Genomic DNA, 15552 nt, shown 5'->3' with positions numbered 1-15552 from the left:
CTCCCCGATGATTCTCAATGATTTCTAAATTCAAGTCATTGTTTGAATTCTAGTTCAGACATTAGATGAATAATTTACAACATTGTGGCTGAGAGTTCCCTTTACTTACAATCACACTACAGTTGATCGGTCCTTAGTTAGTCAGTTGATTAAGCGACTTCTTTTGTCTTCACTTTGTTCCTCTTCCTGTTGACCATAAAGGCGAGTACCAATTATTCTTCTTCAGTTTTACACTTACAGAGGTGCATGCAGGAATATTCTTTATGAGTGCGATGAGACCTTGTTAGTCAAATACACATCACCTATCTGCTTCAAAATACCAGCCCTCCTCCTATTTCCAGTCCTGCTGATATATCAGTTCTGAGTAAAGTATTCTTTGTAGTTTCTATCTTCCACAGTGCTCAATTCTTTTGTATATTTTCTTATCAGATTAAGTGCCTGTCATAACAATGTTGCTTATCAGGAGTTTCACCCTGTGGGCAAACACATTGTGCTGATCAACATGTTGAATGACTTTTTGGCTGGAATTTTCCCATTGGAGGTGGGCTGATGGTGAAACGGCCGAGTTAAAAGGCCGACCTCCATTCTTAGAAGCATCGACCCAGCTCTTCAGATCAATGTAAAGCCCCCCTCATCCTCATCCCTTAAGCCCCATCTCTGTCAACCACCTACCCCCTCACCCCACTTCACCCCCTCGCCCCCTATTCATTTCATGTTGTCTATCCCCAACCCTACTCACTCCCTTTACCCCTGCACCCCCTATCCACATAACTCTTCACCTCCCTTTAACACTTACCACCTTTACTCCCACTTCACCTCCCCCTACTCCTCACTCCTTCACCCCTAACCCTTATTCAATCATCTACCTTCACCCCATCCCTTTAGCACCACTTCATCCTCCTACCTTCTCAATCCCTTCAACCTCATACCTCCTCACACGCCCTTTACCTCAAACCCTCTAACCCCTCATCCTGCTTCACCTCCAACCTCATCATCCCCTATCCCCCTTATCCACTTTACACCCATTCTAACCCATTCACCCAGTATGCACTTTAAAAACAGAACTCACAAGCCCTATAAAAAAATTGGAAGCTATTGACAAGCTCATACATATTTTAAAATAAGCAAATATCACTTGGATAGGCATTTCAAAATCCACAATCCTCTTTAGTAGCTCATATATTTGTCAAATTCAACACAAATCACTTGAACAGGCACTTAAAAAAAACACTATTCACTTAAAAAGATTGTAGGCACCTGAATGGGTGATTGAAAAACCATTTCCTCCTTTAGAAGCTCATAAACTTGTCAAAGCCATCCAATTCACATTCCCCAAGGCAGCTGAATAAACAGGGTTTGCACTATAGAACCCATTACTGTTTTGGAAGGCTGCCCAAAGCTCATACATCAAAGTTTTCAAACAGCCAAACAGATGGCTGAACTGTTCTGCAAAGAGTGAATGAAAGCATTCATTTACCTTTACCAATCATAAGACTGTCATCTCTCTCTCTAGTAAACATAGTGTAATAACAAGGTGAGGAGGGGTAGAATGTCTCCCCTCTTTTCCCACTCCTCATTTAACCACAACAGGTTTTTTAAAAGGCTAGGCTTGCCAATTCAGTGAGTGTTTAACTGTTTAAGTATTGTGACTGTAAAAGACACATGCAGACAGGTTTACTTGAGTTTTTTGTAAAATAAAAGATAGTATTTATTGTACTTAACCCAGTTTAAATAAAAATAATAAAAATGCTCCAACTTTCATATGCACACATCCTCAAAGTTGATACATGCTCACCAATAAGCTACAGAGTTGGAGCACAATTTAACAGGCTTTTTAGATTCTGATACAAGTTAAAGGTATACGGTCCTGTAGCTTTATCCCTCTAGATCTAGCATAAAGACAATTTAAAGATGTTGACGGATGATTTATCTTTTATTCCAGAGATGGCAGATGCTGGGTTGATTTTTAAAAAATCTCTCCCTGTGGCTGTGGTTAGTCAAACAGCAGACAGGGGTCAAACTTGCAAGTTGGATGTGAGGGAGAGAGGGAAACCTACGCAGGGGTTTGGCCATTTGGCATCTTTTATGCTTCTGTCTGTGGCCTGGAGAAAACTGTTTCTTAAAGCACAAAACAGGCTTGTCACATGATCTTCTCTCTCCAACTGACCAATGACCCATATATGATCATGGCTATTGGATTCCGGGTGTACCTTGATTAGATTATAGCTGGAACCAGAGAACTTCATCTGAAGTCATTGAATCTAATACTTATCCTCAACTAGTTGAGTCTGGATGTTCTGTGAATCTGCTCAGGAGATGTGGCTCATTCACATTCTTCTCAGGTGATTATCTCTGATTAGTTCCTGAAGACAGGTTTGCTTCACTGAATATAGCTTTGGAATTTGTCATATATAGTGATGAAAATATTCAGCCATCTAAGAAACTGTGGTGTCAAGTCACTAGAATATTGCCTCAATCAGTGGTTTTCAGTTGGTAAATACATAAAGTCATTTTAAGCATGGCTTCACAACAATGGATATAACCCAGGCTGCAGCATTTCATGATGATTGTAAAGGAGGCAATACCATTTTTACTCACCTTTTATACCCTTCCCACCTCCAATCTGTGGTTTAGGCCTCTACTGTGCAGGTGTGATTTAGGAGAGCTTCCAAAATGGGCCACCTCAATGAAAATTCCAGAAGTTATAAAATGTCCATCTCTACAATGGTTCTGGCAACTTCCGAATAGCAGTGTGAAGGTTTCCTGCCCTGTCCCCTTTCTTGCTCGACTGAAAATAGATGAAGATGGAAATGGAGATGGGACTTCTGCCTTCACTGCTCAGCGGCCATTTTTTTCCAAATCCCGACTTTGTTCTGTCCTGAAATGGGACCACTAAACCCTAGTCCTTGTCTCCATAGAATACACGCTGTGCTGATCACCAAGTTGATTGACTTCTTGTATCCACAGAATGTCCTCACTTCTGACTTAATCTCCTTGCAAGGCCTGCAGGATCCTTTTTGGTCAAATCATGCCCGGTTTAATTGGTTGGATAACACTCGCAAACCTTGGTCAACTAAATTTGACTGTAGCTACATTTCTACAGATGGTAGGCTGCACTTAATGTATCTTTTTAAAGAGACCTCTACAGCCATTTAGAGTAGGAGTCAGAGTGCCTGTCTGGGTCCCACACAGAAACCTTGGATCTCTCTGCATTGGATGTTTGCCTACTGGAGCACTTACCTTGTGCCAGGAACCATCTCCCTAGGTCTTCAGCAGCAACGTTCTTTCAACTGATTTTAATGTCATTGGTCCAGATCTTCTGGTCTCCAGATGGTCGTACCCAGCAGATATTCTGGAAAATGCACTGGGGGACTCCTCTGAAGTGCCAATGCAAGAGCTCTACCGGAATTGCTTGGGAAGTTTCAACTTCCATTGAGCAATTCCCCTGCACCTGGAACCCTCTGAACCAGAGTTGGAGACTCCAGAAGATTCTGATTCACTTTGCAAAATAGTTACCCAGGGAATGTTGGAAGGATTAAAACCGGTTCTAACTCCTGGGTAACTTTACGTCATCATTGCCCCTGAGCCCCCATCCACTTCTCTGAGCTTACGAACCTCCTGAACCACCCCCCCCCCCCCCCCCCAACTACACCCCAACCCCTGACTACCCTCCCCACCCCTGGCTACCTCCCCAGCACCCCAAATATTATCCCCCTAACCCCTCGGCTCCCCCCGGCCATCTGACTATCTTCCCAACCCCACCAACCTACACTACCCCCTCACCCAAATACCTGCCACGCTACTGCCTCACCCACCTGCCACTCTACTTCTTCACCCAACCACTTTCCACTCTACCACCTCATCCACAAACCTGGCACCCGACCCACTCACTCATCCGCTTTCCACCCTGCCACCTCTCCCACTAACCAGCCACCCTACTCCCTCACCCATCTGCCACCCTACCCCTTCACTCACTCACCATCCACCCTATCCCCTCACCCGCTTAGCCTACAATACTTCTCTCCTGTCAATGTAGCTTTGGAATATTTAAACTTACCGGAATACAGCAACTAGTGCTCCTACACTACGAGGAAAGACTCCAGGAGCAAATACGCTCCACATTTCTCAGGAGGCCCTGTTCGGAAGTCTGGGCGAGAAATGTGGAGCTCCAGCTTAAAGTAAGTAAATAGGATTGGAGTGGAAATACAACGGCTATTGGCACTCCTCGGAAGATTTGGCTCATAAACTATCCTCCTCCCACTTTTAAAATCAGTTCATCCTCTCAGCTCCCACTGCCGCATGGGACAGTAGACTGCTTGACAGCATCCCCGCTTAGAATTTAAAAGCAGATTCAACTTGTTATCTTGGAAGTAGATCTCTTTCTTGTCTCTGTCTCCCTGGCCTACCCAATGAACATTACCCAAATGAATTATTTAAAACGTTTTCTTCAAATAACTTTAAAAGTAACAAATGGTACAAAAGTAACAAAGTATCAGTGACTGAAGAGAAGCAACAGATCTAAGTGATTGCCAGAGAGAAGCCATCACATGTTAATCTATCAGAAGTTTTCCACTTTTTTTGAAACAATGGATGCATGCAAAGTTTTCAGATGCATGTTTGTCCCTTAGGGTGATTCTTCAGATGAAACCAATTGCTATGTAAGTCAGGTGGCAGGACCTGAAGAAACCTAGTCAAATATTGAAAGTCAACGTTTCACAGTATACCCACCTGAAAGTCAAATTGATTAAAAATGCTTTTGTGCAGAGTAAATCGACCCTTTTGATCTGTGACGGTGAAAAACCTGCATGGAGAATTATTTGTCCTTCTGGCTTTCTGTACCCAGAAATTTATTTCTATTTTGGGGTTGTGAAATGGGATTCCATGGTCAATAGTATATCTATATTACAAAAATCAAAGGCTCAATTTAATGATTCTGAAAAGTGTTGTAAGATTTCACTCTATGGCGTAGACATATAACTCAGCAGTCTGTGATAGCTTTTCCTTCACACAAGCAGATTGTTCCTGTCCCCTTTTACTTCAACTATCTATCTGACTTATTCTCAAATATTGACATGGGGCTGAATTTTCCCCACGTTGGGGGGGAAGTTGATGGGCGTACAGGCGAGCTTCCAATCGGTGCCCCGATCGGAGGCAAGCTGCCATTTTGTGTGGACGGGCCAATTAAGGCCCGCCCAGCGTGACGTCCGCACAGAAGCACTATGTGCTCCCTGTGTGGGCGGTGGGGAAATCCCAAAATCGAGAGTCTCTCTTTCGCGCATGCACACAAAAGAGCGCACTCATCTCCCTGAGGCTAAGTGCAACCTCAGGGAGAGCGGCTGTACATGTGAAAAAGATAAAAATAGAAAAATAAAATTTCCCTTACATGTCCCCTCATGTGACAATGTCACATGAGTTGGGACATGTCCATAATTTTTACAAAATCTTTATCAAAATTTTTTAAAGCCTCCATGAAACCTCATCCCACCCATGGATGAGTTTTCTTTTTTTTACTAGTTGCTGCTAGGGCTCCTGGCCTGCCCGCCAACCTTAAGGTTGGATGGGCAAGTCCTTTAATTATTTAATTAGCCCTGTCATTGGCCTCAGTTGGCCAGTTGGTTGATTTTGCTGCGCTCCCGCCTTCCTGAAAATTTAAATCGGGCGCGGTGATGTCGGGAGGAACTCCCGACATCACCACGCATCATTTTATGCATCGATAAGCAGGCCCCATTCTCATTTGCCGACACATAAAATTCTGCCCATGGTCTCTTCTCAGATCATTAATTCCAATAGTGCATTCCACAGCCTTACATCCCCTTGGTGCAAAAGCAGACTGTCAGCAGCCCTCTGAATATAAATTTAGAAACAATAGTGCACAGAGTCAAATTGGCCATTTATGCTGTGTTCCTTTGTTCCCCTTCCGCAATTAATAACAGACTAAAGCATTTGGTTACTACTTTTGATTTCAACAATGTAGCCTTTTAAAAGAGACAGGAATCCATACAATAGGTCATAAAATTAGGGAATTGTTAATTGTATTTGTCCACATCTGTTTTTAAAACCGTAAACCCCACATTACCCATCATCCTCATCTTTGGCCTCCTGTGGCTATTTATCTCCGAGTGTCTCAAATTCAAAATCTTCACCCAGATCTACATATTCCCCATGGCCTGTCTCATTCTATCTCTGCAACTTCAGACAGCAGTACAGTTCTTGCTGTCTGGCCCTCTGACTCTAGGCTTCAGTGCATTCCCTGCTCTATCACTTCTCCAGAAGCTCCTGCTTAAATCCTACTACACTTCTCTCTCCCTGCCTTTAAGAGTCTCTCCAAGACTTACCTTTTCCAACTTGCTTTTTTTGTTCTCTCTCTGAACTCTTCCCTTGTTGCCAGCATCCATTTGCCCTCTGTAAAGTGCTTTAAGTTCTTTTTATTCAAGATGGTGTACAAACCCAAGTTAGGCTAAATTTTGGATCACTATAGGCACAGATCTCCTTATGGAAACTGCATTTTGCTACAAACATGAGTTTGTGAGGGATTTAAAAATATATTTTTTAATATAGCAGTATTGCAGCAATTTTTGACAGAGGGAAAGAAGCAAATTAGTCTAAGTCTTCATCTTATACATTTCTTAACATTCACTATAACCACCCACACCTTAAATAGATGGACATTTAAGATATATAGTTTCCATAATTACATGCAAAGAATTATTTAATTATGCATCTGTGATTTTTTGATAATTATTGTAAAACTAATTGCAGTGTGCTCATATAATCCTATAGCATAGAAGGAGGTCATTCAGTTTATCCTGTCAGTGCCTGCTCTTTGAAAGAGCTTCTTCTCTTTGCTATTTTACCATAGTCCTACAAATGTTTCCATTGGCAGAGGCATTGTCCATTTGTCTCCTTAGCCACAGGTGGTTCATGGCTTGGAGATAGTAGGGCGGGAAAGACTGGATAACTTATTTTTTGGGAGGAGAAAACCTCTTTTATTTGAAATTAACATTTATAAGATAAACCACTTATTAGAATTCTATTTTACTGACCCAATTGATGCTCTGACTTTGTTGAGATCAATCTCTGATGAGAACATCTACTTTGCTATTCCTCATAGGACACAAAAAAATTGCATGGCAAAAAGGAAATATCTTGAATTGATTTCTCTCCATTGAGTGTGAAACACAGCTACTCCCTAGCCTATAAGCAACAGCAGTAGTTGTCTGTCAATCCAAACTCTGATTCTTTGTATGCTTTCTCTAATCAGTTCTACGTAACATTGTATGAAGCCAAATCTCTTCTTTGTTTGATGAGCTCTTCATCAGTACTCTCCTTTCTTTTTTTCTAAAGTACAGTGGACCTTTTGAAGTGAATAAAATGTTAATTTTGAAGGGCTATGGGGAAAGAGCAGGGCTGTGAACTTTATTGGATAGCTCTTTCAACAAGCTGGTGAAGACAAGATGGGTCCATTGACCCACCACTGTGCTGTATGATTCTATGATTCCTCACTAGAGTTACTAGATACTTGTTAAATTACCAATAGAATTCTCCTAGGACAGGTTCATTAAATTGTGCCTATAAATGTTTTTAACAAAGAGACTGCCAAACCATTTAAATTAGGACTTTGTGTTGAGCAGAGAAAGACAAAGGGATGCCTCTGCAGTGAAAGAAGTGCTAAGCACTGTTAATGAAGAGGAATGAATGGTCTACTCCAATTTCTATGTCCCCAGTTAGCACTGGATAGATTGGAAAAAAGGATTAAGGCTGCTAAACATGGATAAAGTATTACAGAAACTATTTACAAGGTAATTAATTAACCTTAAGCGACCTGAGGGCTTGGAACATCTATCACGATTCAATTAATTACAATTACCAGAATTATAATCGTTGATCCGTTACTTCCTGGCAGCTTTAGATATGGCACCTAACTGAACTGGTTTCTTGGAAGATACGCAAAGAGACCATTGGCTGGGATCAAAAGCTCCTAAAACAAATGACTATAATGAGCTTAGTTTGGCTGTACTGAGTTGAAGTTGGTCAACAAATTTTAAACCAGAACAGATGATGTCTCTTTAACAAAGATTCTGTTTCACAATGAACGTTCGTTTGTTTTTTCTCAAAAAAGGAGTTTAATAGATTGGTCACAGCTGAATAACAGATAATCAAGATTGATGCAACATACTCATTTTAATGAAGATTCAGAGGAAATACAGGCAATTGACATCATTCATCTCAACTCTTAGATAAGGTTACAACTTTATTGTCAAGGGTGTTTATGATTTGCTAAATAAAATGATGTACTGGTAATTCTCTAGAGAAAGATTATTGGCCCAACAGTAGCAGTTAATACAAATCCTCATAATTGGTCTGCTTCACCTCATTGACATTCTGGTCTCAGCCAAGGACCGATCCTTGGCTCCCCCTATTTCTAAACTACTTGCTGCCTTCAGTGACATCATCTGAACGCACAGCATTAGTTTTCACATATACACTGGCATCACCCAGTTCTACTCTATCTTTCAACTCTGCCAGTGTTGCTGAATTATCAGGCTGCTTACCCAACATCCAGCACTGGATGAGCAGAAATTTCCTTCAATTGTCTCCCTTTCCATATTTCCAACTCCATTCCTCTCCCTGACAACTATTTAAGAGTAAACCAGACTGTACGCAACCTTGGTCTCATTCTTGACTTTGAGATGAGCTTCTGACCAGATATCCATGCCATCATTAAAGTCACCTACTTCTAACTCCATAGCATCGCCCACCTTCACCTCTGCCTCAACGCATCGCCTGCTGAAATCTTTATTCATGACTTTGTTGCACCTGCTATTCCAACGCACTCCTGACTGGTGTCCATATTCTGCCTTCCCTAAACTTGAGGTCATCCAAAATTCTGCCCATGTTCTTACTCACACCACAACCTGTTTACCTATACCCCTGTGCTAATTGACCTACACTGGCTCCTTCTTAAGCATCACCTCAATTTTGAAATTCTTATCCTGTTTTCAAATCCCTCCATGGCCTGCCACCTCCTATCTCTGTAATCTCCTCCTGACCCACAGCTCTCCACGATATCTAATTCTGACCTCTTGGGCATTCCCAATTTTAATTGCTCCACAACTGCTGGCTGAGCTTTAAGCGCCAAGGCCCTGTTCTTTGGAATTCCCTCCCTACAGCTCTCACATCTCTATCTCTCTTTCCTCCATTAAGATTCTCCTCAAAACCAATCGATTTGACCAACTTTAAACCCTCTGTCCTAAAATCACCCTATATGGGTCGATGTCCAATGTTGTTTATAATGCTCCTTGGGATGTTTTATGATGTTAAAGTGCTATATAATATAATTTGTGGTTGTTGATTCCCCACACAAATTGTTTGTGACCTCATGGTGTACATTTCCCAAACACACTTTTTCATATCTTAAACATAAGGTCATAAGAAATAGGAGTAAAAGTATGCCATTCAGCCCCTCAACCCTGCCCTACTAAGATCATGGCTGATCTGATTTTGTCCTCAATTCCACTTTCTTACCTTTCTCCAAGAGCCTTTGGGCAGAATTCTCCCTTCAGCGAGCAGGGGCGGGGCCTGCTTGCTGACACATAAAATTACGCACGGTAACATCAGGCGGGTATCCCGATATCACCATGCATCATTTAGATTTTCAGTTCGGCGGGCAAGCAGCTGATTCGGCCGCGCACCCGCGGAACTGTCAAATGCTTATTAAGGCTTATTGAAAAGTAATTAAAACAGTTAAAGAAGCTACCCGTCCAACCTTAAGGTTAGTTGGCAGGCGAAGAGCCCAGACGGCCTTCAGAAAAAACATGAAACCTCATCCATGGGCGGGATGAGGTTTCATGAGGGCTTTAAAATTTGTGTTACATTTTTAATGAAAGTAATTGACATGTCCCAGTTCATGAATCAGTGTCACATGAGGGGACATGTCAATAAAATTTTTCTCATCTTTTACTAACTTTTTAAAAGTAACACTGATCTCCCTGAGGCAGCACTTTGCACACATGCGCAAAAGAGCGAACTCCCAGCTCAGGGAATCCGCCCCACCCCCGCCTGTACAGGGAGCGTATAGCACTTCCTGGTGCTCATCACGCTCAGTAGGACTTAATTGGCCCACCCATGTACAATGGCGGTCCGCTCACTCGCTCCCGCTCCCGCACAACCCGCCCCCCCCCACCAATGGGGGGGAAAATGCTGCCCTTTGGCTCATTTCTAAATCAAAAATCTGTCTAACTCAGCCTTGAATATATTCAATGACCTAGCCTCCACTGTTCTGTGGGGTAGAGAATTCCAAATATTAACCACCCTCTGAGAGAAGAAACGCCTCTTCAACTCCATCTTAAATGGGAGATCCCTTATTCCCCGACAAGGCAAACATCTTTTCATCATCTACCCTGTCATCCTATATGTTTCAAAAAGGTCACTTTTCAGTCTTCCAAACTCTGATGAGTATAGGTCCAACCTGCTCATCCTTTCCTCATAAGACAACCCCTTCATCCTAGGAATTAACCTGGTGAACCTTCTCTGAACTGCCTTCAATGCAATTATGTCCCTTAAAGCTGCTGGCATCAACCATAAGTAAGTTTGATGGACAATGAGTAGGTTTTTCCACTTGCTTTCATTTGATTATTTAGTGTGCAAGAGGGACCTAAAGAGCAGAAGAGAAAAAATAAGCAAAACATGAAGCCCATTGATCAGAAGTCTAAATTGACATTTTTTGAAAGTGAAAATATCAAATTTTTGGAATGATTTTACCAATATTTTGTCCCATTTGCTACTTGTGACATTCTGTCATATAATCAGGCTTTGTTTTGTCATTAGAATTAGTGAATGGAAGTTAAAAACAGCTTCTAAAATTTTGGTTTGAATTCTCTCATTGTCTTCATGTTGGAGATAAAGCCATTTTCAAAATCTTATTTGAGAAATGTGCTGCCAAAGTTGTGGTCCACTCTTGGCTGATATTCTCTGTAGAAAGATAGTCAGGATATGTCTGTGCACACTTAGTACAGCATTACTGTACAGCCCTCAAACAAAGCTTGTCATCTGATGATAAATGAGTATCAGTTCACTTAGAATGGTGCTCATCGAACTCAGGAAAGTCTAAACATCAACAGCAATATAGTCCCCCTCCAGTGTCTGAATATTCTGACTGCAGTTCATCAAATGTCACTTAAAACCATTGTATCATTTAGCTTCAACACAAATGCAAAATACTGTGGATGCTGAAAATTTGAAATAAAGCCTGGAAGTGCTGGAAATATTCAGCAAATCAGGCAACATCTAAAGAGAGAAACAAAGTTAATGTTTAAGGTCAATGGTCTTTTATCAAAGCTGAAAAAGGAAAGAAATGAAAGAGAGTTTAAGCAAGTCCGAAGCCAAAGGAAGGGTGGAGGAGATCTGAGATAGGTGGAAGGTAGGAGTATTTAAATGCCGAAAGGGATAATGGTGTAGCACAAAAGGGAGCGCTAATGGGACAAGTGATAAATCAAAAAATGATTCTAGAGGAGCTGTAAATGGCAACAGCAGAACCACTACTAGCATCTGGTGACAAAAACAAAATGATTACAAAGTGAATTTGTTGAACTCAGTGTTGCAGCCGAAAGGCTAAAGTGCCTAATTAAAAAATGAGCAGCTTCCATTTTATATTCGTGGTTCTGTGAGCAGTTTTACAATCGTAGCAGTTAACAGGAAATAAGTTAGAATTGGACCCTCCAATCCACACTAATTATATGTTAAATAGTCACTCCAATCTGCACTAATCACCCCATAGCTCCCTGCTACTGAGCTTTACGCCCCCAAAATGGTCCTGCATAGCTTTAAACTTCTCCCCATCAATTTTATTGTGTGTTGTTAAAAATTAAACACAACCTTAAAAAGGCATGAAATGTTAAAATTGTCTTGATATTTTTGCCAAAGCAAAAGATACGGCCCATTTCACAGCTACTATTTATTCACAGTTAATTTACATCAAAAGAAAACCCTCCTATTCCCAATCATATGCAGACCACTGAGCAAGGCTGACACAGACCAGCATATATTAATCTTAATTTGGGAGGTGGGATGGGGTAGTGGGGTGGTATGGAGAGAACATGTACTGTAAATTTTGAAAGGGCTTCTCGTGTGCTATCTTGGTGTGTAGTTTATAGGAATCTTACACCGATGAATTACCAAATCTTTACTGAAGACTGCCTAGCTGGTGACAACTTCTCCAACAGAAAATACTGTGATTTTGTTTATTATTTATTTATTGAGTTATTATTACAGTAATACTGAAGTCTTTCAATGTTTGGATTAATGCTTAAGTGTGTGTATTCTTAACACTTGCTCTTCCAGGATTATTCCAATGGCTCCTTCATCTCAACCCACCCACCCCACCCCCCCAAATTATGGTCCTTCTATAATATGGTCCAATTCCACATACATTAGTGCTCAGTGCCATGAAAATGTTCTGGACAGCGGTGGAAAAACATTATCCATCGTACATAACAGAGAAACAAGCTACATGATACAAATAAATGTCGGGAGAATGTTTCCATTTGCAGGTGTCTCCCAGAAGTCATAAATGTAAGATAATAATAAACCCAGTAGGGAGTTCAGGAGAAACTTCTTTACGCAGGGAGTGGTTAGAACATGGAACTCACTACTGTTGTATGATGTTGTATGTGCCTGCTTGTGACTGTAATCAGCAGATCAAGGGTTAATGTGGTACTCGAGAATAGCACTGCCGATGGTATGATGCATAGATTCACATGGTAATAGACTGAGAGAACGATCTACCACAAACACTCTAGAACCAGCATGCATGGAGATAACAGCTCCATGCATGGCTTTGGATCTGTAAATAGCTAAAGGTTAACAATAAATGATTCATGTTTAAGTGTACAAGTATCAAGATCTCACCATTGAGACATTAGCCACAGTACCATATTATGATATGATGGCAGCAATGGCATATCAGCACTATCAGCATAGCACAACATAGCTGGCAGTGGCGGTTGCTCCTAAAAGATATCACATCAGAGATAGTACCCATAATCAGACTTCATGATCCGCATTGATATGAAAGGTGGCAGCGAAATACATGAACCCAGATCAGCATCCGAAGGTATGAAACTCTAAAAGCAACTGAAGCCTAACTAGAGAGATATGCACCAAAGAACAAAACTTGAAGAAAAGCTGAAGAAGCTTCACTGCAGACTTGGAAGTGAGGAATCCACCAGAGTGAGTGGAAATCCATTACATAAAATTGCAAGAACCTGAGTGACACAGTTCGCAAGATGCTGAGCAAAAACGCAAAAAAAGTAGCTGTACTTTCATTTTTGAATAGGTGATGGTCCCAAGGACTCAGCATCTAGATCAGCTGGCAGAGTCAAAAGTTGAAGAAGAAAAGCTGCAGAGTAAAGGAGAAGCTGCTAAAAAAAGTTATCTAATAAAAGGGCAGGCAGTGCAGAGGAGGTAAGTGCTTCAGCTTAAAGTTTTTAAAAGGCTAATTGCCGAAGAGCTGAGCAGTCTCCCAAAACACAGATTTCAAAAAACAGAACCTGCAGAAGTAAGAGAAAAAAAGAAAAGAATTGTCCAGAGAAGAAATTCTCCTATCTTGAAAGTTTAAAAATTTTAAACAAAGAAGGCCCATGATTTCTGGCAAGCCAGCCAAAAGCAGAAAAGCATGGGAAACTCACAACAAAGGAACCAACAAGCTGCAGAGACTACCTGTGTAAAAAAACAGTTACTGCACTAACAGCTCTTAAAGTAGTAATGACATTTAAAGTGGTAACCACAAGAAAAGAAAACATCCATGGACAGAAAATTGGAAGAGACCAGAGAGAAGGAAACTCTGCTGAGGGCAACAAGAGATCCCAGAGAGAGGGCAACAAAAGACCCCAGTGAGAGCACAACACTGGGAGCTGAACTGGGAGATTTGAAGTGCAAGACTCAAGCTGAGTATATACCTTTCAAAGTGCCTGATAAACTGACGTCTTCAATGAACCAAGCTGTTGGAGATCTGAGCAAACAAATTTCAGAGACAACACAAAAGTATCAGGAGGAAATAATGATCCTCAATTCTACGGTTAGCAAATTAAAGCAGGAGTTGGGAAAACTCAACCAGATGTACAGCCAGGCAAAACAGCAGGCAGAAAATGCACATAAATAAGTTGCAACTCTGAAATACTCCTTGAAGAATCAATATGTAGCCTCAGAAAAAACGTGATGAGCTAACAAGGATGTTGAATATTACTTCAGAAAAAGCTGCATTGGAAATATCAGTAGCAATGAAATGATGCTCTGAAGTCCAGAGAGAGTTGGCAAGAGGCCCACAAGAAAATAAACAGTTGAAAGAACAACTAATTGTCCTTCAAGATCAAATGCAAAAGGAATGCATGACCATTCAGCAACATGAAGATATTAACACTGTCTTAAACAGTAGAATGGAAACACAGCAGAAGAAACTAGAGGAAACTGCTGAATTACAGGAAATCTCAAGATGAAACAAGTGAGCTTCACAAAGGAAAGGGAAAACCTGATGACAGACGTTCACACACAACAACAGCCCCTCAGGTCAAAGTTTACGCCTTTGGAACACTCTGAAGAGAAGCCAAGTGAATGTAACATCTCTCTGAACAAACTGACGAACTAGTTGGCAGAGAAGACTTAGCAATGTTCTATATTCCAGGAGGAAGCTGAAAGCTACAAGAAACAGACTGAAAAGCTGAAGAAGCAGTTGAATGAAAAAGAGGAGGCACTTAAAGGAAAAGCCATCGAACCTTCCAAGGTGCGAATGAGGCCATGAGTAGCAGAATTACAGAACTCAAGCAAGGTAAGCCTTCGTCGGAGACAGACCTGGCCAACAGTGAATTCAAAATGAAGGACTAAGACAAAGTTCTGTTACAGACAGAAAAAAAAAAGACAGGAATGAGATCGGAAAATATAAATCCGACACTGAAGTGCAAGGCACTAGAAGAAGAAAAAGCTGAGCTGAATGAAATGATTCATAAGCTTGCAAAAGGGTTTGAAAATAAAACAGCAAACAAGTGGCTGAAATTGTGAATGAAACAAGTGAAAATGAAGGTTCCATTTGCGAAACATATACATCCAGCAAAAACATGGATAAAGAAAATTTGAGTCCACTTTAGGAATGAATGGAGTGCACAATCCCTTTGGAAGGAATGGGACAAACCCACAGAAAAGCAAATGAGTTGTTAATGAAGAGAAACATAACTTGAAAGAGCGCAAAAAGGGAATCAAATGGAGATAACCAAGGACCAGAGAAACTGAGTACTATTACCATTCCTCCAAACATGACTGTCCAAGATGTGGAAGAACTGTCAAGCCTCAAGACTGTCTGAATTTATTGTCAGAGACTTGAGATGGGGAAACAGGGAAAGCAAGTATATATTGTATTACAAACAGTTATACTCGGTTGGAAAGGGAAAATTCCTTTGGCGAAGAAAGGGGGATGTTGTATATGTCTGCGTGCCATTGTAGTATAAAAGTGCTCGCCAGAGCAAAGGTTAATGTGAGACTGGGGAATAGCACTGCCCATGGTAT

The 15552-nt window shown here is 41.1% G+C and overlaps 1 protein-coding gene across 1 annotated transcript in view; it reads left to right on the top strand.

Moving 5' to 3' along the window:
* rspo1 (R-spondin 1) overlaps positions 1–15552 on the top strand; it is a 211599-nt gene that overhangs the window by 194596 nt on the left and 1451 nt on the right. The gene's annotated exons all lie outside the window — the stretch shown is intronic.

Source organism: Carcharodon carcharias, chromosome 19 (assembly GCF_017639515.1).
Source record: "Carcharodon carcharias isolate sCarCar2 chromosome 19, sCarCar2.pri, whole genome shotgun sequence".
Taxonomy (NCBI): domain Eukaryota; kingdom Metazoa; phylum Chordata; class Chondrichthyes; order Lamniformes; family Lamnidae; genus Carcharodon; species Carcharodon carcharias.
Note: the sequence above shows the minus strand (reverse complement) of the source record. Positions and strands in the feature narration are given on the sequence as shown.